The sequence below is a fragment of the Schistocerca americana genome, chromosome 10 (genome assembly GCF_021461395.2).
Source record: "Schistocerca americana isolate TAMUIC-IGC-003095 chromosome 10, iqSchAmer2.1, whole genome shotgun sequence".
Classification (NCBI taxonomy): Eukaryota; Metazoa; Arthropoda; class Insecta; order Orthoptera; family Acrididae; genus Schistocerca; species Schistocerca americana.
The window spans coordinates 90,747,445-90,774,476 of NC_060128.1; the positions used below are offsets into that span (position 1 = coordinate 90,747,445).

Here is a 27,032-nt window from a genome sequence, read left to right on the forward strand (position 1 = left end):
GGTGGCTCATGATTGGCATCACGTTCTCTTCACCGATGAGTGTCGTATATGCCTTCAACCAGACAATCGTCGGAGACGTGTCTGGAGACAATCCGGTCAGGCTGAATGTCTTAGACACACTGCCCAGCGACTGCAGCAAGGTGGCGGTTCCCTGCTGTTTTGGGGTGTCATTATGTGGGGACGACGTACGCCGCTGGTGGTCATGGAAGGCGCCGTAACGGCTGTACGATACGTGAAAGCCATCCTCCGACCGATAGTGCAAGCAACACATTGGCGAGGCATTCGTCTTCGTGGACGACTATTCGCGCTCCCATTGTGCACATCTTGTGAATCATTTCCTTCAGGACAACGACATGGCTTGACTAGAGTGGCCAGCATGCTCTCCAGACATGAACCCTATCGAACATGCCTGGGATAGATTAAAAAGGGCTGTTTATGGACGATGTGACCCACCAACCACTCAGGGATTTACGCCGAATCGCCGAGGAGTGGGACAATCTGGAAAAATAAGTGCCTTGATGAACTTGTGGATAGTATGCCACGATGAATACAGGCATGCATCAATGTAAGAGGACGTGCTACTGGGTATTAGAGGTACCGGTGTGTACAGCAATCTCGACCAGCACCTCTGAAGTTCTCGCTGTATGGTGGTACAACGTGCAATGTGTGATTTTCGTGAGCAATAAAAAAAAGGCGGAAATTTTTATGTTGATCTCTAATCCAGTTTTCTCTACAGGTCCCGGAACTCTCGGAACCGATGTGATGTACAACTTCTTTTGATGTTTGTATCTTGATATCTTCTTTTGCTCGGTCTTTACAGCTCTCCAAATACACGTGGAAGAATGCATTAAATTTTAGGACATTTCTCTCACAAAAACGCCGTGCTGTTCTATAAAATAAAAATTCCTGCGACAGAATATTTCACACTAGTACTGACTAGCTGCATGGCAAATTTAAGTACTCTAATAAATTCAGTAGTTTGGGAGCAAAAGGTACATAAAGTTTCCAGATTCTAAGTTACGGGACACCTAAATCAACGATGTGACGATGTTTGAATAAGGCCTTACGTTCCGTGGGTGCACTATTGCAAACGATATGTATAGCCCTCTTCACCCTCAAACAGTTTTTCTTCTTTTCCTCTTTGGTTAAGCTGATTTTCAAACTAAGAAGCAATGTCAGCTGGATCGATTCTTCTGTTAACGATTTTCTTCAATATCGACAGTGTGAAAGCTCCTGGATCAAATCCTAGACTCTGGAGAGTTCGTAGTCTGCCAAGGTTATTATTATTATTATTATTATCGTTGTTGTTATCGTTATGATCTTCAATGTGGATACTGGTTTGATGCAGCTCTCCATGCTACTCTATCCTGTGCAAGATTCTTCATCTCCCAGTACCTACTGCAGCCTACAGCCTTCTGAATCTGCTTAGGGTATTCATCTCTTGGTCTCCCTCTACGATTTTTACCCTCCGCACTTCCCTCCAATACTAAACCGATGATCCCTTGATGTCTCAGAACATGTCCTACCAACCGATCCCTTCTTCTGGTCAAGTTGTGCCACAAACTTCTCCCCAATTGTATTCAATACCTCCTCATTAGTTATGTGATCTACCCATCTAATCTTCAGCATTCTTCTGTAGCACCACATTTCGAAAGTTTCTATTATCTTCTCATCTAAAATATTTATCGCCCATATTTCCCTTCCATACATTGCTACACTCCATACAAATACTTCCAGAAAAAGACTTCCTGACACTTAAATTTATACTCGATGTTAACAAATTTCTCTTCTTGAGAAACGCTTTCCTTGCCATGGCCTGTCTACTTTTTATATCCTCCCTACTTCGACCATCATTAGTTATTTTGCTTCCCAAATAGCATTACTCAGTACTTTAAGTGTCTCATTTCCTAATCTAATGGCCGACCGCTGTGGCCGAGTGGTTTTAGGCGCTTCAGTCTGGAACCACGCGGCTGCTACGGTCGCAGGTTCGAATCCTACCTCGGGCATGGGTGTGTGAGCCCCTGGGTTAATTAGGTTTACATAGTTCTAAGTCTAGGGGACTGATGCCCTCAGATGTTAAGTCCCATAATGCTTAGAGCCATTTTGAACTTAATGTAATTCCCTCACTATCACCAGATATAATTCGACTACATTCCATTATCCTCGTTTTGCTTTCGTTTATGTTCATCTTATATCCTCCTTTCAAGACACTGTTCATTCCGTTCAACTGCTCTTCCAAGTCCTCTTCTGTCTCTGGCAGAATTACAATGCCATCGGCGAACCTCAAAGTTTTTATTTCTTCTCCATGGATTTTAATTCCTACTCCAAATTTTTCTTTTCTTTCCTTTACTGCTTGCTCAATATACAGATTGAATAGCATCGGGGAGAGGCTACAACACTGTCTCACTCCCTTCACAACCACTGCTTCCCTTTCATGCCCCTCGACTCTTGTAACTGCCATGTGATTTCTGTACAAATTGTAAATAGCCTTTCGCTCCCTGTATTTTACCCCCGCCACCTTCAGAATTTGAACGAGAGTATTCCCGTCAACATTGTCAAAAGCTTTCTCTAAGTCTACAAATGCTAGAAACGTAGGTTTGCCTTTCCTTAATCTTTCTTCTAAGATAAGTCGTAGGGTCAGCATTGCCTCACGTGTTCCAACATTTCGATGGAATACAAACTGATCTTCCCCGAGGTCGGCTTCTACCAGTTTTCCCGTTCGTCTGTAAAGAATTCGTGTTAGTATTTTGCAGCCAGTAATTTTCACACTTGTGAACACTTGCTATGTCAGGGATTGGAATTATTATATTCATTTTAAAGTCTGAGGGTATTTCGACTGTCTCATTAATAAAGTGTTCGAATTACACTTTACTCGAGCGGAGCACACTGCAGACTGTAATAATGGATCTACACACAACTTTCGTAAACTTTAACCCTATGTAACTACTTATAATACATCATAGACCAAAGAATATAAAATCAGTAGCAGTGATGCTATTCCACAGGCTTCCTGACGTAATACACAAACATTCCCTATATGGTGATTGTATAAAAGCGACAGAAAACGCTGCAGGGATAAATAATATCAGGTAATACAGTGCAAGAAAGGGGTGTGGTCCTGTGCAAGCTTTTGCCATTTATTATTTTTATTGCAGTTAGGAAGTGGAATATTTTCATAATTTGTTCGTTTCCACGTACGTCCCCCCACCACCACCCTTAAATTGATGTTAGATATCAAGAAAGTCCTCTTTTTGAGACACACGGAGACAATTCAACAGAGGGTGTTGGGTTAAGTTAATTAAGCAGGGTTTGTGAACCGTGAATTTACTTCCAAAACTTTTTCTTAAGAATTTGCTTTATTTACTCGCGATTCATCAAGAACATTAACACATTTAATCACACTATATGAGCGTGGACGTAGTTGTCAGTGGGTAACTGATGAAAACAAATCAAATTTCTTTCAACAAGTGGAAATTTTATTCCTAAAAGCCTTTTTTTTTTAGAAGCAGATTTAAAATTATAATCAGAAAGCACCCTCTAAATATCAAGTTACAATTTATTCAGAGGCAGAAAGAACAAATTTTTGACTGTATGAGCTTTCGGGCTGAGAACCTTGCCGCCCCCTTTTGACATGGCCGTAGTCACGACCGCTCACAACAACCTCTGAATGACTACACTGGTGCAAATCTGCAACACACCAGATTACTTTAAACTAAAATTTTAACAACTCACACAAGCACATAAACTATGCACCCCGTAGGAGGGATGGAAACGGTACAAAACACTAACATTAAAAGATTAACTTGCCACCGAAGGTTCAACTTGATTTTAAAAAAAGGGTCTTACGGTGGAACAGTGGCAACTTTATATACTAAAATGACCATTTAAATAAAAGCCCATGAAAAGCAGTCTTACATAAATATACAAGGTTGGCCAAACGTGCTCTACATTCCACATATATCGCCTCTCAAGATGATAGGCAAGATAAAAACATATTTCAGGAATTCGGCCTTTACACTTCAAGCAATAAATTCGTGAACACCGAATCCGACAAACATGACAGAGGCAGCTATTAACGTACGACAGACCGACAGACAGACAGACAGACATACACTGCCTAACAAATGCGGACGGGAGCCAGACGAGCAAGCTGGGGACGAGAGACTGACCAAGAAAACAAGTAGAATTTAACAAGTGAATGAAACAACATATCACGAATCACTTAAATCCTAATAAACTGCGATGTCTGGCGAAGACCTGGCGCAGCACCTCCCTATCGCTCTCCCGAACCGTCCGCTGCCAGCCGCTTCAACGGACGCAGGAAGGCGCGCCGATCTCCCGTCTCACGGCGTCGCAGCTCGCCCCGGCCAGACAGATGTCGTCGGTTGACTTCTGTTGCTCTCGTGTCGGCCGCGAAGCCACTACCTCTCGCTATACGGCGCGGCCCACTGGACTCACGTGGCGACCTCACATGCGCCGACGCTCGAGACGGACAAGTCATCTCGTGTCTCAGTGCGCGACCGACCAACCGATCGATCCAACCGCCAATGCCCGTTGCCTGAACAAACTCGAGCAGACTGGCGGCCTAACACATAATATCACTCCGGACGACAGACAGACACTGACTGCCCCACACCGACCCGGCTGACCAACTGACCAGAATGGCCCCTCGTGAGCTCATAGCGCCCCTTAAATGCACGTGAACAGTCTACCTTTCCGCTTTCCCACCAGAGGGAGACACCAAAGCTGCGACTGGCACAGCGGCGCCACCGTAAGAAACGGAGGGCGACTGCTTCACATAATGCGCTGTGGCGCGCTCTTCAAAACAGCAATTTTTACCACAGTTCAGTTGGTTGTTTATTGGGTTCCACAGTACCAGTTCCTACACTAATATAAAAAATTTATCATTTCCGTTGTGTCAGTGGGATACAGAAGAGTAAAAACAGTCTTTGTTGTGAAGTTATTTAAGTTTCCCCCATTTGGGGCACCGTCAGTTGTCTATAAAACAAGAAACCAGTCTAATATTTAAAGATGCAGGGACGACTTTGGTCCTATCTTGTACGACCAGGCCAAAAGAGTTGGATTTGTAACCCATCCGTCACAAATATACACTCCTGGAAATGGAAAAAAGAACACATTGACACCGGTGTGTCAGACCCACCATACTTGCTCCGGACACTGCGAGAGGGCTGTACAAGCAATGATCACACGCACGGCACAGCGGACACACCAGGAACCGCGGTGTTGGCCGTCGAATGGCGCTAGCTGCGCAGCATTTGTGCACCGCCGCCGTCAGTGTCAGCCAGTTTGCCGTGGCATACGGAGCTCCATCGCAGTCTTTAACACTGGTAGCATGCCGCGACAGCGTGGACGTGAACCGTATGTGCAGTTGACGGACTTTGAGCGAGGGCGTATAGTGGGCATGCGGGAGGCCGGGTGGACGTACCGCCGAATTGCTCAACACGTGGGGCGTGGGTACATCGATGTTGTCGCCAGTGGTCGGCGGAAGGTGCACGTGCCCGTCGACCTGGGACCGGACCGCAGCGACGCACGGATGCACGCCAAGACCGTAGGATCCTACGCAGTGCCGTAGGGGACCGCACCGCCACTTCCCAGCAAATTAGGGACACTGTTGCTCCTGGGGTATCGGCGAGGACCATTCGCAACCGTCTCCATGAAACTGGGCTACGGTCCCGCACACCGTTAGGCCGTCTTCCGCTCACGCCCCAACATCGTGCAGCCCGCCTCCAGTGGTGTCGCGACAGGCGTGAATGGAGGGACGAATGGAGACGCGTCGTCTTCAGCGATAAGAGTCGCTTCTGCCTTGGTGCCAATGATGGTCGTATGCGTGTTTGGCGCCGTGCAGGTGAGCGCCACAATCAGGACTGCATACGACCGAGGCACACAGGGCCAACACCCGGCATCATGGTGTGGGGAGCGATCTCCTACACTGGCCATACACCACTGGTGATCGTCGAGGGGACACTGAATAGTGCACGGTACATCCAAACCGTCATCGAACCCATCGTTCTACCATTCCTAGACCGGCAAGGGAACTTGCTGTTCCAACAGGACAATGCACGTCCGCATGTATCCCGTGCCACCCAACGTGCTCTAGAAGGTGTAAGTCAACTACCCTGGCCAGCAAGATCTCCGGATCTGTCCCCCATTGAGCATGTTTGGCGCTGGACGTCCAGCACGAACACTGGTCCAACTGAGGCGCCAGGTGGAAATGGCATGGCAAGCCGTTCCACAGGACTACATCCAGCATCTCTACGATCGTCTCCATGGGAGAATAGCAGCCTGCATTGCTGCGAAAGGTGGATATACACTGTACTAGTGCCGACATTGTGCATGCTCTGTTGCCTGTGTCTATGTGCCTGTGTGATCATGTGATGTATCTGACCCCAGGAATGTGTCAATAAAGTTTCCCCTTCCTGGGACAATGAATTCACGGTGTTCTTATTTCAATTTCCAGGAGTGTATATAAAATGGAAAGGTGATCTAGTTAATAGGAAACCGCTAGTATAAAATGAAGCAGATAGAAGAAGGAGGCAGAGAAATTTCAAACACTCTCACATACCAGCTGACTGCCACAGCAGCAAATCATAAGGACATGCTTGTAAACTAAAAACGGTGTGAGCGCACACAGTACAATGTCCGTTTGGCGCGCACACAAATTTTGTTTTGGCAAGTCAGGATGTGAACGCAGCGTATAGTGTAGCAAGATGTGCGGCCCATACATACATACATAAATCCTTGTTACATACATCATAAATACGACATTTCGTAATGATGTGGGACGTGTCACTTTAACATAAGTTTTCTTTACACAAAATAATTAAGTAATTAATTTTTTTTACAGTTTCTACTTCATATCTAGGAATTTATCTGTTGAGTAGAAGGAGTTGTCATTCAGAAATTCTTTTAATTTGCTTTTAAATGTTGGTTGATTATCTGTCAGACTTTTAGTACTATTTCGCAAATGACCAAAGATTTTTATGGCAGCATAATTTACCCCTTTCTGTGCCACAGTGAGATTTAATCCACAATAGTGTATATCATCCTTTCTTCTAGTGTTGTAGCTATGCACTTCGCTGTTATTTTTGAATTGGGCTGGTTTATTAATGACAAATTTCGTAAGTGAATATATGTTTTGCGAAAGTACTGTGAATATCCTGAGCTCCTTAAATAAATGTCTGCAAGGGGATCTTGGGTGGACTCCAGCTATTATTTTGATTACACACTTTTGTGCAATGAATACTTCCTCTCTTAATGACGAATTGCCCCAAAATATGATGCCATATGAAAGCAGTGAATGAAAACAGGCATAGTAGGCTAATTCACTGACATGTTTATCACCAAAATTTGCAATAACCCTAATAGCATAAGTAGCTGAACCTAACTGTTTCAGCAGATCATCGATGTGTTTCTTCCAATTCAATTTCTTATCAATGCACACACCTAGAAATTTTGTATTCAGCCTTAGCAACATACTTCCGTTTACAGTCTATAGTTATCAATGGTGTTATGCCTATTACTGTACAGAATTGTATAAACTGTGTTTTCTCAAAATTTGGCGAGAGTCAATTTGCAGAGAACCACTTAATCATTTTCTAAAAGACTTTTTTGCAATTTCTTCAGCTGATTCTTGCTTCTTTGGTGTGATTACTATACCTGTATCATCAGAAAAAAGATCTAACTTTGCATCTTCATGGATATAGAGTGGAAAGTCATTAATATATATTGACAGCAATAACAGACCCAACTCTGAACCCTGTGGGACACCATTCTTGACATCTCCCCAGTTAGAAGACTGCTGGTTTTTGCAGACTATCTGTACTCTTAATTTCAACGTTCTGCATTTCCTTCCAGTTAAATATGAATTAAACCATTTGTGCACTGTCACACTCATACCACAATACTTAAGCTTATCTAGAAGAATTTCATGATTCATGCAATCAAAAGCCTTTGAGAGATCACAAAATATCCCAATGGGTGATGTTAGGTTATTCAATGCATTTAATATTTGATCAGTGAAAGCATGTATAGCATTTTATGTTGAAAAGACTTTCTGAAAACCAAATTGACATTTGGTAGTACTTCATTTTTACAAATATGTGATGCTACTCTTGAATAGATTACTTTTTCAGGAATTTTGGAAAAAGCTGTCAGAAGTGAGATTGGGCAGTAGTTGTTAAGTGCAGATTCATCCCCTTTTTTATGCAATGGTTAAACTATAGCGTATTTCCATATACCTGGAAAAATGCCCTGTTTCAGTGAGCTACTACATATATGGCTGAGAATCCTACTTATCTGCTGGGAACAAGCTTTTAGTATGCTGTTGGAAATGCCATAAATTCCATGTGAGCTTTTACTTTTGAATAAATTTATTATTTTCCTAATTTCTGTAGGTGAGGTGGGTTGAATTTCAATTTTATCAATTGTATAGGTACTGCCTCTTACATATACTGCCTTGCATTTTCTAATGAATAGCTGGATCCTATTTTCTCTACAACACTAACTCATGACCGGCATAAGGCACATTTACAAAGACAATGGCAAACTACTAAATTAAGACATATACATGCACATCATTGCAATAACATGAGCCAAAAAAAAAATTAAGTTACTCATAAATGAAGCAGAAAAATAGGTAAAGTGATACGAAAAACAGTGATTCAAAACATGTCGTCAAAGGTACGCACTGAAATATCTCAAAATAGTCTTCACAAATAACTTCCATAAAATGGAAATGACATCTCACAAAGGAGCATCATAAAATCCTTAAAAATCAAATAATGCTAGTGGTTATGATAACATACCAACAAAATTAATCAAAGAATGCTCATGTGAGTTGACTTCTGTCTTAAGTTGTTTCTGTAAACAATCTCTTATCAGCAGAAGATTTCCATTCCAAACTGGCTGAAATATGCTGAAATTAAACCTCTTTATAATAATGGGCTTTAAAGAGATAGTCAAACTCGATCAATTTCAAATTTGTCAACTTTTTCTAAAATATTTGAGAAGTTTGTGTTCAAGAGTCCTCTTACACATCTGACTGCAAATGATACATTGCCCAAGTCACAATTCGGATTCCTTAATGATTCGGATTTAGAGAAGTCTATTTACACATACAGTAAGAATGCACTTATTCATTAGATGACAAATTAGAGGCTACTGCCATTTTCTGTGACCTGTCAAAAGCATTTGACGGCGTGTATTACAGCATTCTCTTAAGTAAATTAGAATATTACTTTGTCACCAGAAATGCTGCAAAATGGTCTGAGTCTTATCTATCTAACAGGTAACAAAGGATGACACTGCGAAATACCTGTGGAGTAAACAGTCAGTCTTCATCTGACTGGGAATTAATTACATGTGGTGTTCCTCAAGGTTCTACTTTCAGTCCATTGCTTTTTCTTGTGTGAGTGAATGACCTCTCGTCTGTTACATTGCCACATGCTAACTTTATTTAGTATGCGGACACTAAAAACATTGCAATAAACAACAAACCAATTTAAAAATGGCTACTAATCACATTTTAACTGACAATAAATAGTTAAACCCTATGTGATCTGAGGCTTTCTTGGCGAACGTGCTGTATCCAAGGTTGTCGGGTGTCCAGCCGGATCCGATCGTCGAAGTCCCACGATATTTCGGCGAATAACCGTTCCGCCATCATCAGGTGGTGCTGATGGAATGATCTGTCTGCGCTGTGTCCGTGGTATTTATGTCCGCGGGGTCCCTGGCGCGGACGGCCGGTGGAGCGCCGCGATGTGGGAAGAGGGGGGGGGGGGCTGCCACTCCCGGTAGTAGGCGCAGTTCCGTACGCCGTGGCGGAAGGATCTCGCGTCCGCTCGCGCCGTAGCTCTTTGATGGTGTTTAATAGTGGTTCCTAGGCCCTGCTAAACTGAAATCCGCTGTCCCTGTTGATGAGGTTATCTGTTACGCGAATTTATATGGCCTTCTTGTATATACTGTCCCAGTAGGCACTTGTGGCCGTCAGGAGTTTTGTCTCTTCGAATTTCGCTGTGTGTCCGGTTTCAATGCAGTGTTCTGCTAGGGCTGAATGGCTGGGTTGGCGTAAGCGGGTGTGAGGTTCATGTTCGTTGCATCGGTCCTCGACCGTGCGAACTGTTTGGCCGATGTAGGATTTGCCACAGCCGCACGGTATTTTGTATACGGCCGCTTTCTCTAGGCCTACGTCATCTTTTGCCGTTCCTAATAGGTCACCAATCTTTGCTGGTGGCCGGAAGACTGTGTCAATCTTGTGTCACCTTAACAGTCTCCCTACTTTTGACGACACGTTGCCAGAAAACGGCAGAAAGACCCGAGCTTTCTTCTCTTCTTCGGGTTGTTCTTCATCTCGGTTCTTACTGCACTTCTGTTGTCAGAAGGCCCTTTGGATTTGGCGGTTGCCATAGCCATTCTTTCAGAACACGGTCTCCAGGTGGTGGCCAACCTGTTCATGGAGAGTATCGAAGAGGAAGCACCGGAAGCCGCCGAAGTGAAGCCTGTATGCTCCTTTCGCCCCGTGGACGACACGTTCGTCATCTGGCCACATGGACAGGAACAGCTACAGATTTTTCTACATCTAAATTCGGTACACATTAACATTCGGTTTACCATGGAGACTGAGAAAGATGGAAAACTACCCTTTCTTGATGTCCTAGTGGAACGTAGGTCTGATGGCTCACTGGGTCACAGTGTGTACCGCAAGCCTACATACACTGACCTGTACCTACATGCCACCAGCTGCCACCATCCGGCGCAGCTTAATGGTATGCTCAACACCTTGGTACATAGAACACACTCGATCTCTGATGAACAGAACTTGACAACGGAGCTCAAACACCTGGAGACCGCAAGAATGGCTATGGCAACCGCCAAATCCAAAGGGCCTTCCGACAAAAGAAGTGCAGCAAGAACGGACATGAAGAACAACCCGAAGAAGAGAAGAAAGCTCTGGCCTTTCTGCCGTTTGCTGGCAACGTGTCGTCAAAAGTAGGGAGACTGTTAAGGCGACACAAGATTGACACAGTCTTCCGGCCACCAGCAAAGATTCGCGACCTACTATAGTTCAATTCTTTTATCTTGGCGGCTCGCGCATGCCCGCTTAGACGCGGGAAATTGCTGCGTTGCCAGTTGCACACGACGCACGCGCCAATAGAAGCAGCGCCATAGTATAGCATAGTTCGCAAGCTTACGTTTAGGGGGGAGCGCGCAGTTCATGAAGTAAAGCCACCACGGCCGCATTAACCCTTTCGCTGCCAAAAAGACGTGCTCCCTGCATTCCGCGCTGTGGGCGATTTTGTCACTGCACTGCTCGCCTGTGCAGACACATTGTGTTCCGACTGCTTTGACACTCTTTATCATTCGATTCCACAAAAACTATTTGGCTCAAAAATTAGATTTTTACCGATCTTCTTGACTGATACCTTCCCCCCATAAATGACTTAATTTTGTTTCGATGTTCAACGCAGTTACAACGCAGCATTAAATATAGTAAACCATTGCACGAAATTTTGAAGACTTTGCAGAGGTAAAGTCCATAGAGTATATATACTTTCCGGATGGTCGATTTTAGTTGCCACAATGTTGAGAATGAAATGTGGACAAGATACCTATATATTTCATTTAATTTAAGTACCACATAAGTGTCGTATGTAATATTGAGAAATATTCCACCTTTTGCGACTGTAACAAAAGTTTTACTTACACTGGGCACGTTCGGCTTTATTTTAAAGCACTTCAATCAATCAAAAGGAAGTAGACAAAATACATTAAACAAAACTGTGGACTTACAAAAACATTAGGACTTGAATATACCGTCTGTCAGTGAAGTGCTCAGAGCTATGTCAAATATAATTTTGTGTGTGGCACACACAAACAGCATTTATTTGCTAAAACACTGATGAGCCAACACAAACGTTGAATATTGTGCTACCGCAGCACAAAACTACGAAAGGTGACTTGGCAATGGAGGACACAAAATACAGTCCTCTTATGATGCTTCAAATGAGAGACACGCGTATGGTCTAAATAAGTCGCTTATTACAGTTGCAGAAGAGGAATATATTTCAGTACCATTGGTAAAACTGCGACTGTGGAACAAAAACAAGAAATAGAACATGAATACCATTGTGTATGTGCCATACCTTTCACCGATGGAAGTGCTTTAAAATAAAGCCAAACGAGCCCTGTGTAAATAAAACTTTTATTACAGTCGCGAAAGACGGAATGTTTCTCAATATTGTATACGACACCTATGTGGTACTTAAATTAAATGAGATATTGTTATACAGTAAATATTATATGAAATTTAGGTATCTTGTCCACATTTCATTCTCAACATTGTGGCAACTAAAATCGACCATACGGAGAGTATACGCTATGGACTTTTACCTCTGCAAACTCTTCAAAATTTCGTGCAATGGTTTACTACATTTAATGCTGCACATCAAAACAAAATTAAGTCATTTATGGGGGGAAGGTATCAGTCAAGAAGACGTGTAAAAATCAAATTTTTTGGCCAAATAGTTTTTGTGAAATCGAATGATAAGTGTGTCAAAGCAGTGGGAACACCATGTGTCTGCACAGGCGACAAGTGCAGTGATGACAAAATCGCGCCCAGCGCGGAATGCCGGAGCACGTGTCTGCAGCAGCGAAAAAGTTAATGAAGAGGCAAAGCACTAGAAATTTCATTCAAACGAACAAAATTCGTGAAGTAAGGCACTCCAATATTGTTTTTAAATAAAGAAAATACTAAGCACCATACAAGGTTTGAACTCTCAACCTCTCACTTAGCAGCCCAACACCTTCACCGTTCCGCTACCTCAGCTCATCAAACAGTGGAGCTCCATAAGAACTCTAACAGTCACGCAACTACTTATAAACATTGTTGGTATGACTATGAATTACTCACGCTTTGTCGAAGTACAGTAGGAAATAAACAATTACCACTGTTCTATATTGAGAAAAAGCAGTTCGTGAGATTGAAACAAACACCTTTCCTTGCTATCGCCTAAATTAGGAGCTTTATTGCTTGTTTGGTTTAATTAATTAATAGAATATGAAGCAATTGGTATAAAGAATGCTTTTTCCAAACTTTCTATAAAAGAAAGTCTGCTATCAAGACATTGCTTTTGTTCAATTACTTCATTTATGACTGAACGTTTCTAAAACTGAAGCCACTCGTCTGTGCTCTGCACTGCAGTCGAGCTCTGGCAACGTCGTTCTCTGTTCATTGGCTGACCGTGTTTTGTGACGTCAGATGCGCAGAACGAACCTAAACTCGGCCGCCAAGATATATGACGCGCACTTTAGGAACGGCAAAAGATGACGTAGGGCTTAAGAAAGCGGGCGTATACAAAATCCCGTGCGGCTGTGGCAAATCCTATATCGGCCAAACAGCTGGCACGGTCGAGGACCGATGCGAAGAACACGAACGTCATACCCGCTTACGCCAACCCAGCCATTCGGCCCTAGTAGAACAATGCATTGAAACCGGACACACAGCAAAATTCGAAGAGACAAAAACCCTGACTGCCACAAGTGCCTACTGGGACAGTATCTACAAGGAGGCCATATAAATTCGAGTCACAGATAAGCTCATCAACAGGGACACCGGGTTTCAGCTTAGCAGGGCCTGGAAACAATTATTAAACACCATCAAAGTCCGCGCCGGGGTACGACTCGGGAACCCGCGGACATAAATACCACGGACACAGCGCAGACAGATCATTCCATCAGCACCACCTGATGATGGCGGAACGGTTATTCGCCGAAGTATCGTGGACTGCGACGATCGGATTCGGCTGGACACCCGAGAACCTTAGATACAATTAAAAGCTAATTCACTGTCATTAAACTTTGAAAAGACCCACGATATGCAGTTCAGAATCTGTAAGAGATTTCCTTCCAGCATGTGTATAACTTATGAAGACATGTAGATTGAAGAGGTTGACAGTGTTAAGCTTCTGGTATTACAACCCCATAGTAAATTCAGTTGGGAAGGGCACACCACAGAATTGCTGAAGCGCCTAAACAAGTCTGTATTTGCAGTGAAAATGTCAGATGTAGGAGATATAATACAAAAAAACTTTACGTACTTTCATTCTCCACTCATGCTCATAAATTAAGGATAATTGCAGAATTTGGTGCCACACAACGTGGCACTACACAAAACTGGCGCTAATAGCATAGCCACATAGGTAACACACACGACACAGATCTGTACGTCCACGGTATTGGTAATAAGTTGAGAAAACCGTCCCGAAACACATGTGCTACAAAACGCCATTGTTTCTTGCGCATGTACCCCGACATCAATATGGGATATTATGACCATGCACACGTACACAGGCCACACAATGGGTTGGCATACTCTGGATCAGGTGGTCGAGCAGCTGCTGGGGTATAGCCTCCCATTCTTGCATCAGTGCCTGTCGGAGCTCCTGAAGTGTCGTAGGGGTTTGAAGACGTGCACCGATACGTCGACCGAGAGCATCCCAGACGTGCTCGATGGGGCTTAGGTCTGGAGAACAGGCAGGCCACTCCATTCGCCTGATACCTTCTGTTTGAAGGTACTCCTCCACGATGGCAGCTCGGTGGGGCCGTGCGCTATCATCCATCAGGAGGAAGGTGGGACCCACTGCACCCCTGAAAAGGCGGACATACTGGTGCAAAATGACGTCCCGATACACCTGCCCTGTTACAGTTCCTCTGTCAAAGACATGCAGGGGTGTACGTGCACCAATCATAATCCCACCCCACACCATCAAACCACGACCTCCATACAGTTCCCTTTCAAGGACATTAAGGGGTTGGTATCTAGTTCCTGGTTCACGCCAGATGACAACCTGGTGAGAATCACTGTTGACACTATACCTGGACTCGCCTCTGACCATAACTTGGGACCAATGTTCCAACGGTCATGTACTGTGTTCTTAACACCAGACTTTACGGGCTCTCCTTTGACCTGGGGTCAGTGGAATGCACCTTGCAGGTCTCCAGGCAAATAAACCATGTTTGTTCAGTCGTCTGTAGACTGTGTGTCTGGAGACAACTGTTCCAGTGGTTGCAGTAAGGTCCCGAGCAAGGCTACCTGCAGTACTCCGTGGCCCTCTGCGGGCACTGATGGTGAGATATCGGTCTTCTTGTGGTTTTTTACACTGTGGACGTCCCGTACTGTAGCGCCTGGACACGTTTCCTGCCTGCTGGAATCGTTGCCATAAACTTGAGATCACACTTTGTGGTACACGGAGGGCCCATGCTACAACCTGCTGTGTTTGACCAGCCTCCAGCTCCCTAGTATTTTACCCCTCATAACGTCATCAATGTGTGTACTTTGAACCATTTTCAACACACAGTCACCATTAGCACGTCTGAGAACGTCTGCACACTTACTCTCTGCACTGTATTCCGACATGCACCAACACACCTCTGCGTATGTGGACTGCTGCCAGCGCCACCGTGCGACGACCGCAGGTCAAATGCACCGCATGGTCATACCCCGAGGTGATTTAAACCCGCCAACCGCCCACCATAGCGTTGTTTCACCGTGTATCAGCATTATCCTTAATTTATGAGCATGACTGTATTATGTCATATGGATCATATTCTGGGGTAACTCGTCAAACCAAGCAAAAGTTTTTAGCATGTAAAAACGTGTAATAACTCATTTGTGATGTAAATTCAAGAACATCATGTAGAAACCTCTTCAAGGAACGTTGTATTCTAACCACTGCTTCTCAGAATATTTATTCCTTAACAAAATTTCTTGCAAGTAATGTCTACCTCCAACCAACAGGTCAATTATACTAGTATCAATACAAAGAATGAGAACAATCTACATAAAGACTTAAAATTACTTACCTTGGTCCAAAAGGGGGTTCAGTATTGAGGAACACACATTTTCGATAAATTGCCAGCAACCACTAAAAACATGGTTACCGGTCCCTTCTTCTCGTCAAGTTGTGCCACAAACACCTCTTCTCCCCAATTCTATTCAGTACCTCCTCATTAGTTATGTGATCTACCCATCTAATCTGCAGCATTTTTCTGTAGCACCACATTTCGAAAGCTTCTATTCTCTTCCTGTCCAAACTATTTATCGTCCATGTTTCACAAGAGACAAAGACCTGTTTTTAGTCATTCAAATAAAGAAATGTAAGTTATAGAATATAAAGGGTAAAGTGACCTACAATAAAGTAAGACTGTTTAATAAGAACCCCTTGAAAAGTAAATTCCCTAACTTCCCTCATGACAGAACAAAAAACTTAAAAAATAATGCTGTCAACATAAAATAAAAGGGTGTCACTGCAGCAACATTCTGAACCTGGCAACATTTTATCATAATATGCTTCATATCTGATAATTATTTGACCATTCAGCAAGCTGTCCTTATCAACGTAGAGGTGTTTAACAATTTCCAGCTACTAGAGCAGAGTCAGATTTTTCCGCTTTTGATCAAGGTGGAGCATTCTCAAGTTTTCTAGTATGAGAGACTGGTGCCGAGTTGATTTAAGACGAAGGGCTAACGTAGAATTCTGTTGAACCTTTCTTGGTATTTAACATCCAGCCAATATATATATGACATTTCACAATTCAATTTATTATCATCCATTTTATCACATACACGATACAGGAATTGTCATATGGAAAAAGAGAGACAGAGAGCACACTTTATATTTTTAACAATTAAGGGAAATAACGTTGTCTTAATTACTCTTTAACATTTTCTTAATTACACTTTAACATTTTGTCTTCTTTTTACATTCAAGACGAAAAACCAGAAGCCTATGCAAAAATCAAAAGATTTGCACTATCTGTTTCGATAGCAAAGAAATTCATCAACATTATAGAAACTTTCATCTAGCAGTAGCCCCTTTAATTCTTTTTTAAATATATGTAAATTTGTGTGTTTTTTATTTCTTTTGGTAAGGCAATGAACATTATTTTAGGTAGTAAATCACACTATTTTGGAACAGGGCTTTTGAATATATGTTTCTATGGACATCATGCCTGTTCACAAATGACTGTACAAATTTGTATACACACCTGAAGTTTATTATCAGCAGGGAAAACAACATGCAACTCCTGGTTCTTAAAAAGCTTAGCCAAATTATAAGGGAGGTTCCCCATGACGGGGATCTTCACAAATTTGGACCTTGAAAACAGCGAGACTGGAGACCTCTGCTGAGCTACTAATTTTTTCCTTGATATGTTTTTATTCTGAAATCCTTTACTAATGATTATACACTTGTCTTTATCACCAAAACTTTTATTTAACTTCTCATAACACGTTTCCATTACTCAAAAATGTGTGTGGAATCTTATGGGACTGAACTGCTAAGGTCATCAGTCGCTAAGCTTAGACACTACTTAACCTAAATTATCCTAAGGACAAACACACACACCCATGCCCGAGGGAGGACTCGAACCTCCGCCGGGACCAGCCGCACAGTCCATGACTGCAGCGCCTAAGATCGTTCGGCTAATCCCGCGCGGCTTACATTACTCCATCAGATCTGTGGCATAAGAATACAATGTAAGAAAAAATAGAGGAACTTCATCAGAATAAAGCAGAGAAGCCGAGGAACATACGTTTCACATCAACAAACATTTTGTCGCTCCTACTCATTCCACAACGACATCAATGCCCGAACTGAGTCACAAGGGGACGGCGTCTACCCGTTATCACAGATTTCGTACAGATTTGTGGTATGTGCAGGGCTTGGAAAGAAGTGGAAGCTCCAGATGATCAAATGTTCACAAAAAAACAGAACTTTTGACGCGCGTCGGGACAGCTATGAACCACTTTGCTAGTGTAGTTGCCAGCCAGTGGTTGGCGCAGTGGGAACGGTAATCCGAGGGTCGTGGGATCGACTTGCCAAACTTTTTTTAATTTTCAATTTTACGTTACTTACAGGGCAAAATAATGCTCAATATATTGTCCTTGATGTTACGAAACCCCAAGTGCAGGCGAACAAATTTCTTCTGTTAATTGATTCATGGGGAGAGCAAACAAATCCACAATTCCAGAATGAAATTTTCACTCTGCAGAGGAGTGTGCGCTGATATGAAACTTCCTGGCAGATTAAAACTGTGTGCCGGACCGAGACTGTAACTTGGGAGCTAGGTTTCAAACCCACAATTATGCGACGAGATTTTTCAAGATGAAGAAGGGTTGCCATCGTGCAGTATTAAAATAATTCCGCTCCCCCCCCCCCCCCCCTCTCCGAAATGCATACCGCTAGTGCAACACTTCGATGTCTATTTTTATCGAAAATGATCAAAAAGTTTTAAAACTGCTGTCATCTCGTCGACAGAGAAAAAGAAATCAATTCCTGAGAAGACTTCATCAAATACAGTCCCTTCTACGTCACAAACTATCCTCGCTAAAGTAAGCTAAACGTGCGTTGCTACCAAAATCTGCAATTAGGGGCAACCTTTTACGAATGTAAATCAAGTTTGTTTTTGTATAGAAACTGTAAAACTGCCATGTAATTGTGCAATGTGCCGAGAAAATTACTACTTCGTCTGCTTTTTACGATAAATATTATCCCAACGCGTGTAAATAAAGACATATGCCCTATTCCGAATGGAAACAATAAAGGTATCAAATTTTATATATGAAGTTCTCGTGTACACATTACACTTCATTCCTGAAAATTTGCGCTCCCAAATTTTTCATTTGCCTTTCCATCTATGAAAATATTAATAAATACATTATACTGAACATTATTTCGGTTTCTTTGCAGTATAAGTATCGTAGAAATTGAGAATGAAAAGGTTCTGCGCAAGGACTCAAACCCATGACCTTCCCGTTACTGTTCTGTACTCCTTCCATTGCACTAACCGCTACCAGGAATCTACGCGAACTTACGTGATTGATGCCAGCCCGCACCTCAGTCCTACGGGCCACCAACGGTCGCGACAGCTATAGACGGTCTGTCAGTGCATTTGCACGCACGCCAGGAAGGAAACATGCCTCCCTGAAGCCAAGACATGACTGAAAGACTATCACCAATCACTGACAAGCCCACCAACAACTTCCTTTCTACCTTCTCCCCTTTAGTCATAACCAGCCTATTGTGGTCGGGTGGTTCATTTGGGGGAGGGGACCAGACAATGTGGTCGTCAGTCCCATCGGATTAGGGAAGGATGGGGAAGGAAGTCGGCCGTTCCCTTTAAAAAGAACCGTCGCGGCATTTGCCTGAAGCGACTTAGGGAAGTCACCGAAAATCTAAATGTAGATGGACAGACGCGGGTTTGAACCACGTTCCTCTCGAAGGCGAGTCCAGGGGCCCTATTCTGTATCGTTCACACCGATCGGTGTAGTAGGTTAGTCTTGGTAGTGACGTCATTTTCGGTTCTTTATCGAAATATTCTATTCAGTAAGCTTCTGAGACCTGTTACTGAGAGGTTTTGGATTTCTGTGTGGCCCTGTCAATCGGTGAGCTGTGGTTTATATACACCGATGATTTGTTATTTTAATCATATTTAGCGGTTTTAGCTTTGAATTTGGTGATTGTGTTACTATAGAATCACCAGAGGAAGCATCCGGTTGGAAAGTGAGTTCATACTATACTATTTTCCTTTGTTAGAAATATGGTTAGGTTAGGTTGTTACTGTGAATGATTACATAAAAAACGTTTTCAGTCAATATTCTCTCAAAATACGTGTTACTTTGATGCAAATAAGAGTTTAAAGATAATTAAATATCAACCGCCCGTGGTCTAGGGGTAGCGTCTTTGATTCATAATCAAAATGTCTTCGGTCCCGGGTTCGATCCCCGCCACTGCTTAAATTTTGATAAACAATCAGCATTGGCGGCCGAAGAATTCCGGCATAAGAAGTCAGCCTCATTCTGCCAAAGGCCTTGTCAAAGAGGGCGGAGGAGCGGATAGAGGTTCAGGGCAGTCTCTTATCCTAGGGGTGGGAAATTGCCCCTAAAGGCGGAAGAATCAGCAATGATCAACGACATGAGGATGCAGAAGGCAATGGAAACCACTGTATTAAAGACACGTGACGTGTATCCACAGGACATGTGGCCTGTAATTGAAGAAGTGTCATGATGATCTCTCCATTGGCAAAAGATTCCGGAATAGTCCCCCATTCGGATCTCCGGGGGGGGGGGGGACTGCCAAGGGGGAGGTTACCATGAGAAAAAGATTGAATAATCAACGAAAGGATAACGTTCTACGAGTCGGGGCGTGGAATGTCAGAAGCTTGAACGTGGTAGGGAAACCAGAAGATCTGAAAGGGGAAATGCAAAGGCTCAATCTAGATATAGTAGGGGTCAGTGAAGTGAAGTGGAAGGAAGACAAGGATTTCTGGTCAGATGAGTATCAGGTAATATCAACAGCAGCAGAAAATGGTATAACAGGTGTAGGATTCGTTATGAATAGGAAGGTAGGGCAGAGGGTGTGTTACTGTGAACAGTTCAGTGACTGCGTTGTTCTAATCAGAATCGACAGCAGACCAACACCGACAACGATAGTTCAGGTATACATGCCGACGTCGCAAGCTGAAAATGAACAGATAGAGAAAGTGTATGAGGATATTGAAAGCGTAATGCAGTATGTAAAGGGGGACGAAAATCTAATAGTCATGGGCGACTGGAATGCAGTTGTAGGGGAAGGAGTAGAAGAACAGGTTACAGGAGAATATGGGCTTGGGACGAGGAATGAAAGAGGAGAAAGACTAATTGAGTTCTGTAACAAGTTTCAGCTAGTAATAGCGAATACCCTGTTCAAGAATCACAAGTGGAGGAGGTATACTTGGAAAAGGCCGGGAGATACGGGAAGACTTCAATTACATTACATCATGGTCAGACAGAGATTCCGATATCACATACTGGATTGTAAGGCGTACCCAGGAGCAGATATAGACTCAGATCACAATATAATAGTGATGAAGAGTAGGCTGAAGTTCAAGACATTAGACAGGAAGAATCAATACGCAAAGAAGTGGGATACGGAAGTACTAAGGAATGACGAGATACGTTTGAAGTTCTCTAACGCTATAGATACAGCAATAAGGAATAGCGCAGTAGGCAGTACAGTTGAAGAGGAATGGACATCTCTAAAAAGGGCCATCACAGAAGTTGGGAAGGAAAACATAGGTACAAAGAAGGTAGCTGCGAAGAAACCATGGCTAAAAGAAGAAATACTTCAGTTGATTGATGAAAGGAGGAAGTACAAACATGATCCGGGAAAATCAGGAATACAGGAATACAAGTCGCTGAGGAATGAAATAAATAGGAAGTGCAGGGAAGCTAAGACGAAATGGCTGCAGGAAAAATGTGAAGAAATCGAGAAAGATATGATTGTCGGAAGGACAGACTCAGCATACGGGAAAGTCAAAACAACCTTTGGTGACATTAAAAGCAACGGTGGTAACATTAAGAGTGCAACGGGAATTCCACTGTTAAACGCAGAGGAGAGAGCAGATAGGTGGAAAGAATACATTGAAAGCCTCTATGAGGGTGAAGATTTGTCTGATGTGATAGAAGAAGAAACAGGAACGATTTAGAAGAGATAGGGGATCCAGTATTAGAATCGGAATTTAAAAGAGCTTTGGAGGACTTACGGTCAAATAAGGCAGAAGGGATAGATAACATTCCATCAGAATTTCTAAAATCATTGGGGGAAGTGGCAACAAAACGACTATTCACGTTGGTGTGTAGAATATATGAGTCTGGCGACATACCATCTGACTTTCGGAAAAGCATCATCCACACAATTCCGAAGACGGCAAGAGCTGAAACGTGCGAGAATTATCGCACAATCAGCTTAACAGCTCATGCATCGAAGCTGCTTACAAGAATAATATACAGAAGAATGGAAAAGAAAATTGAGAATGCGCTAGGTGACGATCAGTTTGGCTTTAGGAAAAGCAAAGGGACGAGAGAGGCAATTCTGACGTTACGGCTAATAATGGAAGCAAGGCTAAAGAAAAATCAAGACACTTTCATAGGATTTGTAGACAATATAAAATGGTGCAAGCTGTTCGAGATTCTGAAAAAAGTAGGGGTAAGCTATAGGGAGAGACGGGTCATATACAATATGTACAACAACCAAGAGGGAATAATAAGAGTGGACGATCAAGAACGAAGTGCTCGTATTAAGAAGGGTGTAAGACAAGGCTGCAGCCTTTCGCCCCTACTCTTCAATCTGTACATCGAGGAAGCAATGATGGAAATAAAAGAAAGGTTCAGGAGTGGAATTAAAATACAAGGTGAAAGGATATCAATGATACGATTCGCTGATGACATTGCTATCCTGAGTGAAAGTGAAGAAGAATTAAATGATCTGCTGAACGGAATGAACAGTCTAATGAGTACACAGTATGGTTTGAGAGTAAATCGGAGAAAGACGAAGGTAATGAGAAGTAGTAGAAATGAGAACAGCGAGAAACTTAACATCAAGATTGATGGTCACGAAGTCAATGAAGTTAAGGAATTCTGCTACCTAGGCAGTAAAATAACCAATGACGGACGGAGCAAGGAGGATATCAAAAGCAGACTCGCTATGGCAAAAAAGGCATTTCTGGCCAAGAGAAGTCTACTAATATCAAATACCGGCCCTAATTTGAGGAAGAAATTTATGAGGATGTACGTCTGGAGTACAGCATTGTATGGTAGTGAAACATGGACTGTGGGAAAACCGGAACAGAAGAGAATCGAAGCATTTGAGATGTGGTGCTATAGACGAATGTTGAAAATTAGGTGGACTGATAAGGTAAGGAATGAGGAGGAAAGGAATATGTGGAAAACACTGATAAGGAGAAGGGACAGGATGATAGGACATCTGCTAAGACATGAGGGAATGACTTACATGGTACTAGGGGGAGTTGTAGAGGGCAAAAACTGTAGAGGAAGACAGAGATTGGAATACGTCAAGCAAATAATTGAGGACGTAGGTTGCAAGTGCTACTCTTAGATGAAGAGGTTAGCACAGGAAAGGAATTCGTGGCGGGCCGCATCAAATCAGTCAGTAGACTGACGACAAAAAAAAAAAAAAAAAAAAAAAAAAAACCGATATCAAGACATCGTCTCTGCTTACGTATATTACATGAGCGTGAACCAGTGTGTGATTTGTGCTTTTACCAGTTGGGGGGGATGCCTTAATGGGTTAGTAGAATTATATATGTTACTAGCTTGGACCGTGGCGTTACCCATTGTTAAACAGTTATTTATAAATAGATGTTAATGCCGAAATTCACTATTCACGCGTATGCTCTATCAGAAAAGCCATTCCTTGTTATATCTTTAAAAGTACATTATAGGTAAAGCTTATTTACAAAATCATCTACGTACAGGTATATGAGGGGAATTCAAAAAGCAGAGGCACATTTGTGAAAAGCTGTACTTATTCTGATGATAGAAAACTGAAACATATTAATAGTATTAATAGTAAGACTTATTAAAAACTTTCAGAGTTCGGTTTCACAAATTTAAATTATATGTAAAGTTTTACTCCAGTGCGTGGGAAATAAACATCCCAGGTTGGGATGCATAAACTAAAACCAGAGGAGGTGATGGTCTGATGCAGAGGGGGGGAAATCCCCCCATCCCCCCCTGCAAATCGCACACTGGTGTGAACTGACGTTACCAGTGACTTTCTGTAATTTTTCCCACAAATGGTGTACTTAGTAACTATCGAAACGTGTGTACAACTTTCAAGTAACAATGGAAAGCAATTACGTGAAGCCTGATATTGGAAACCTTCCAAACTATCACGCATTTATGACTTAACGGCCGGCCTCGGTGGTCTCGCGGTTCTAGGCGCTCAGTCCGGAACCGCGCGACTGCTGCGGTCGCAGGTTCGAATCCTGCCTCGGGCATGGATGTGTGTGATGTCCTTAGGTTAGTTAGGTTTAAGTAGTTCTAAGTTCTAGGGGACTGATGACCACAGATGTTAAGTCCCATAGTGCTCAGAGCCATTTTTTGACTTAACGCAGCAACGTTTGGCAACGAAGTCAGCCTACGTTCCTCTACGCAATAGTGCAAGAGTGGTTAGCGCGTGGGAATGCGATACGAAAGACACAGGTTCGCACTTAGAAGGATGCAAAATTTTTTTTTCTCTTCATGGATGCAACACTTTTTGATACATTGTTATTTGAGCAAGTTAAGATTTTTTTCTGAAATATTCGTTACTGCTTACATGTAAGAGTGCACTTCCTCAGTAATGACTTCGTGATTTCTGTGTGTTTACAAACGAAATATGAAATTGGTGTGGGTGAAACAACCGACAGTGACCTTCATATTTTTTTTCTTGTGAGAAATAATTCACCATTTCTTCCGAATATGTAGTGATTTCCGAGTATGCTGTTAGACAGGAATCTAAGAGCACAACTTAAATTACTGGTAATGTAACTAGCAGCAGTCGTCGTCATAATCTTGCTTGTCACAAGTATTTATCTGCGATCGAATCCTCAACAACAGTAGACGTAGATGAAAGTTCTCCGCTGTAATACTTTTTGACTGTAACACCATATAGGAAACATTTTCATTCATGAGATGCATGTTATAAGCTTCGACGAACTGCAGGAGTTCTCGAGTTTTTAAGGCCCAAATCGTTTACGTATCATATAGGGAAGTGGGCTACTTAATCAAATGGTTCAAATGGCTCTGAGCACTATGGGACTTAACTTCTAAGGTCATCAGTCCCCCTAGAACTTAGAACTACTTAAACCTAACTAACCTAAGGACATCACAAACATCCATGCCCGAGGCAGGATTCGAACCTGCGACCGTAGCAGTCGCGCGGTTCCGGAATGAGCGCCTAGAACCGCTATTTTGTGGCAGCGTTCGTAGCGACAAGCAATTCGCTGTAGAAACGGCTTACGAAGTCACCGCCACACTTTTAATAGCGGGCCGACCGGTCCGCTGGAACAGTGAACAGAAAGATGAAAACCCAAACACTCTGATTAAATAAAAGTCGGTACTTAACTTTATTAACGAAGATACAGCACCACAATAGTGAACTCCATGTCTACAGAAATCTGTCTAGTTCGAGTCGGAGCGGCTAGGTCAGCGTCGGCTGACAACAAACAAAAACTCTGCTGCGATGAACACACGACTGACTAGCCAGTACACAATTCGGTGGCGAGTATACAACTGAGCGGCGAATACAGAACTGTCCTAGCGCTCGCGACTCCAGCGCTTAAGAAGCCAGAAGCCAGCGGTGGCGCGCGCAGACTTGCGGCGATTTCCTGTATCGCTGGCGCTGCTTATGCGGACGGCGTCCGGACTTTGATGCTGCCAACCTTTTGGCGGCGGGCTCGGTTGGCATTACTGGCTAGGATATAACACGCTAGACCACCGCGGCCGGCGCTACTTAATCATTTAGATCCCTAGCAGCGAGTTATAACCACATTCTGTTCATCTTCCTATTCTTTGAAACTCTCAGAATCAATTTTTTCGGGTGTTTTTATAAGTGTATTAGTACAATGTGGTGCTACACACTATTCCTAACCCATTTTCTGAAACGTAAAATCCAAGACACGATGTCAGTGTGAATGAGGATAAGAAGACATAATGCAGCATTTACGACAATCTGCAGAATACAGTCGAATACGCTATCGTTATTATGCATGCATGGAAACATTCGGTCAGGGAAACTGTAAAAATTTCTATACATTGCAGCTGAGAATAATGGAAATGGATATACTGCGCCTGATGCTGTTACGGAGGAGACAAGAGCGATGAAGGCGGGCACGCCAGCTCGATGGAATGCGGCGTCATGCGTTAAGCTACGTAAACGCAATTTTCGGTACTTGGAAGAATAGCGCGCCTGCGTCACCTGCTAGCCGCTTTGTTTCGTGGCGCTGTGCGAGCTGCAGTGCGCATGCGCGGATCTGCGGCCGCTTGCTTTTGATTGGCTTGCGCCACGCGAACCGACAACCTCACTTCGGTTCTCTAGACCCGAACGGTATCGCTTCCGAAATGCATACCGAATAATGCAGGAGCTCTTATTCGAGTACTAGACCGTTCGGTGCTCTTGAGTACCGAAACGATCAGCACAGCGGCGGAAAGATACAGAACAGGCACCCAGTGTGCTAACCACTGCGCCACCTCAATCGGCAGCTGATTGTGTTCTAGGGCCAATGAACTGTCACAAATGTGACATACTTAGCTTCGCATCCGCCGCTTCAGTCGTGTTGACTGTACAGTTTCCACCAAATTTTTTTTGTTGCTTCAATCTAATTTAAATGTTGTTCACAAACCACGTCACCGTCCAATCTGTGGGGTGACGCGTGAATTGGAATCGTTATTGGGAAGGGAGGCTTATCAGTGAAATTCTTGCAGCGCTGGTAGCTGCCGTGTCACTGTGGCGCAATGGTTAGTGTATCTGTCTAATAAGTGGCAGAGCCCAGTTCGAATCCCAGTGCTGGTACAAACTTTAATTCATTGCTTCAGCCTGCGTCATTATCGCAGATATTTGATAACTGGCGAAAGAACATTTCAGTTTGTCATTATGAAAGTAGCTCTTCATATTCACAGACAAGATTTGAGAAATTAGATTTCTGGTAAAGAATGTCTCATGGTTACGTTAAGATTTTTAGGAAAAGGCTAACCCTTTTTGTTCTTGCGATATAATACTCAGATGCCACAGTGTGTAATTTTACATATTGTTCCAGAAACACGTGAACAAATATGTAAGTCACTTAAGGCTATGTTATATAGAGTAACAAATTCATTTATTTCACTTATGTATTTTTTATTGATAACACTTTTATTTCCATGTCACCATAGAAATCTTAGTCCATCTAATTTCTTCATTGCACCATTAAGGGTGCAGACAGTTTGAGTACAGCTGATGGCTGCAGTTATTTGTGCCATTCTAACCGCTTATTGCGATTTTTGTATTCAATGTCTTTGATGTTAACACCTATTAAGGACGTCGTATTCTTTGTACATTGAAATTATCAATGCGATAGTAGCCACAAATCGCACACAAAATAAACTTTGAAGTCATTTTACAGGTCAGAGGCAACTCTAGCGAGTCAAACAAGTA

At 43.0% G+C, this 27,032-nt stretch overlaps 1 protein-coding gene across 1 annotated transcript in view; it reads left to right on the forward strand.

Moving 5' to 3' along the window:
- Nucleotides 1–27,032, forward strand: part of LOC124552627 (aminopeptidase N-like) — a 230,330-nt gene that overhangs the window by 90,387 nt on the left and 112,911 nt on the right. The window lies entirely within an intron of this gene.